The 3,197-nt window shown below is 40.7% G+C and overlaps 1 pseudogene; it reads right to left on the reverse strand.

Moving 5' to 3' along the window:
* Positions 1-2,027: 2,027 nt before the first annotated feature.
* On the reverse strand, positions 2,028-2,966 carry LOC122151672 (annotated as a pseudogene).
* Positions 2,967-3,197: the final 231 nt, after the last annotated feature.

The raw sequence follows: 3,197 nt of genomic DNA on the forward strand, positions 1-3,197 counted from the left end.
GCAAATTCTTCTGCTAGTTGGGGTTTAGTCTACTTCTGAATCCTTCTCTTCAAGGCTCAGGGGTCCAAGATTAACTTCTGTGTCTGTGTCAATTGGTTTCCCTTTTCTTTGTTGAAGAGGGTCTGTACAGTCCTTCTATCTAGTCCGCCATCTTCCCAGCTCCACTCTTCATGTATTTTGTATATGTTTTGTGAATTTTCTGCTCAAATATTTTAGCCATTGTTATTGGTCATTTGTCTTATTATTGAATTATAACTGTTATTTATGTATTTTGGACTGAATTTCTTGAAGTCTGAAGAGTTGATGCTTCTGAGTTGTGGAGTTGGTGAATAATACTGAAAGTACCATGGGCTGCTAAAAGAACTAACAAATCTGTCCCAGAAGAAGTGCAGCCAGAATTCTCCTTGGAAGCGAGAATGGCCAGACTTCATCGCATGTACATTGGTCAAGTTGTCAGAAGGGACTATTCTCTGGAGAAGGATATCATGATTGGTAAAGTGCAGGGTCAATGAAAAAAGAGGAAGGCCCTCAACAAGATGGATTGACATAGTAGCTGCAACGATGGGCTCAGGTACAGCAAGTATCTTGAGACTGGCAAAGGACTGAGCAGTGTTTCATTCCTTTGTACATAGGGTCACTATGAGTCAGAGATGACTCAATGGCACCTAACAACAACAACAGGGTCAGAAATTGGGAATATCACTACCATCAAGGGAGAAGAGATGGAGATGCAGTAGAGTGCATCCTTGGAACTCAGATCCCTGCACTGGACCTCCCTGGCAGAGAGGTCAGCAGAAAGAAGGCAGAGAGATGGCAGAGACTGTGGCAGTGGAGCCAAGAGATGCAAGATAGAGTTGCAGGTTGGCCAGCCCATGGAGCAAGAAAGCTTTGTGCCTTTGGCCGGGAGGCTTGCTGGCAGAGTGGGGTGCACCTAGGTGCCCAAATAGACACAGCTAAAAGAACTTTGTAACACTTGCCCAGGCAGAGCATAGGTGAAACTGAGAGGCCAAGAGCCAAAGAAAGGCATGCTTGAAGGCTGACTGAGGGGAGGCTGTTCTGACTGAAGAATTGTATCCTGAGAGTTCTGGAACCTGAATTGTAAACTGTTGCTTCCCTAATAAATACCATAATCTTGAGTATTGTCTGTGAATTCTGTGTGGCCAATGAAATGAATTATCAGACTCAGCAGAGAAGTAGAGACTGCCATGTGAAGGCTGGTTGATGTCATAATTGGTAAAAAGGTTGGAGGGTGGTGGTATGTCTGGCCTCATGGTGATAAGCCTTGGGTTGCTGATGGTGATTTTTACTCCCCCTTGTTAAGTTAGAGGGGATCAGAGGATGCCCCCTCCATGAGATTTTTGCAACTCAAAAGAGTGAAAGCAGGAATGCAGACAGATACTTGTACACTAATGTTCATTGCAACACTATTCACAATAGCCAAAAGATGGAAACAATTCGAATGCACATCAACAGATGAATGGATAAACAACATGTATTGCATTTATAAAATAGTGCATTATTTAGTCATGGGGAGAAATGAAGTCTTGATACATGTTACCAATGGAAGAACCTTGAAACAATTATGTGGAGTAAAGTCAATCAGTCACAAGAAGACTAATATGAATGATGCCCCCTATATAAAATATCTGCAATAGACAAATGTATAGAGACCAAAACGCATTAATGATTACTAAATGCAAATGAGGAACAAAAGGGAAGCAACTACTTAGGGGGCACTGAGTTTCTGTTAAGGGTGATGAAAATTGGAAATGCATAGTGGTGATAGCCACTCAACATGATAAATGCAATTAATATCATATAAAAAATGTTCAAAAGGCAAATATTTTTTCTCTATATATTTTCACCACAGTTAAAAAATGAAAAAAATACCAGAAACATGACACATTTTGAAAAAGCACCGTCTATCATAACATTTCTGGAATTATAAGAGAATATGGAATTATTAGAGAAATTTTATATGAATATATTCTAATTGTTAAATCATTTCATTTGATGTCTACCATCTTTCACTTGGAACTGAAAATCCTCCTCAACAAGTTACCTAATGCCCCCTTCACATCCTTATTCCTAAGGGTGTAGATGAAGGGGTTGAGTGTAGGAGATACCACTCCATAGAAGAGAACCATGAACTTGGGCTGGTTCCTAGTGATAGAAGAAGGGTGCTGAAGGTACATGCTAATGCCTGGGCCATAAAATAAGAAAACTACAATGAGGTGGGAAGAACATGTCCCAAAGGCTTTTTTCCTTCCTTCAGAAGACTTACTCTTCAACACAGCAAGTCCAATACAAGCATAGGAAAGAAGAATTAAGCACAATGGAACTGCTACTAAAAATATGCATACCACTGAGAGTGCTAGCTCATTAGCATTCTTCTCACCACAGGCAGTCTTTATCAAAACAGGAATCTCACACAACAAGTGATCAAGTTTGTTGTGACCACAGAGTGGCAGCTTTTATGTAACTGTGGCCTCTGAGATAGCAAAGGTCATTCCACTCAGCCACATAATGGATACTAGTAGGATACAGATTTGCTTATTCATAATGAGAGTGTAGTGGAGAGGCCTGCAGATGGCCACATAGCGATCCAAGGACATGAGAGCCAAAAGCAGGCATTCTGTGCCACCCATCATGTGGAAGAAATAAAGCTGAACCACACAGCCCATATAGCTGATTGTCTTTGTAGAGCTTCCCAGGTTAACCAGCATCTGAGGGACAATGCTTGTGGTATAACACATGTCCAAAAAGGAGAGGTTGGTGAGGAAGAAATACATGGGGCTGTGGAGCCGAGGGTCTAACTTGGACACCAGAATGATTGTGATGTTTCCCATCATAGCCATTGGGTATGTTATCAGAAGAATAACAAAGAGAGGAAGCTCCAACCAAGGACTGTCAGTGAAGCCTAGTAAGATAAATTCTTCAGGGTAGCTGTTGTTTATTAGTAACATTGCCAACAATTTATTTCATCTGCAGTAGGAAGGGGCAAGGAAGATAGAAAGAGTTATAAACAATGATAAAACATGATTATGCATTAGTCATCCATTCATAGAAGATGGGGTGTAGTAACTTAGGTGGAAATAACATAAAACATCTGGCACCAAGTGACACAATTTCCCTTCATGACACCACAAACTAAAGTCAGTTACTTTAAACAAGTAATCTAAAAATTTTGGAATGGA

Source organism: Orycteropus afer, unplaced genomic scaffold (genome assembly GCF_000298275.1).
Source record: "Orycteropus afer afer isolate SDZICR_OR568_19922 unplaced genomic scaffold, OryAfe1.0 scaffold00632, whole genome shotgun sequence".
NCBI classification, from domain to species: Eukaryota; Metazoa; Chordata; class Mammalia; order Tubulidentata; family Orycteropodidae; genus Orycteropus; species Orycteropus afer.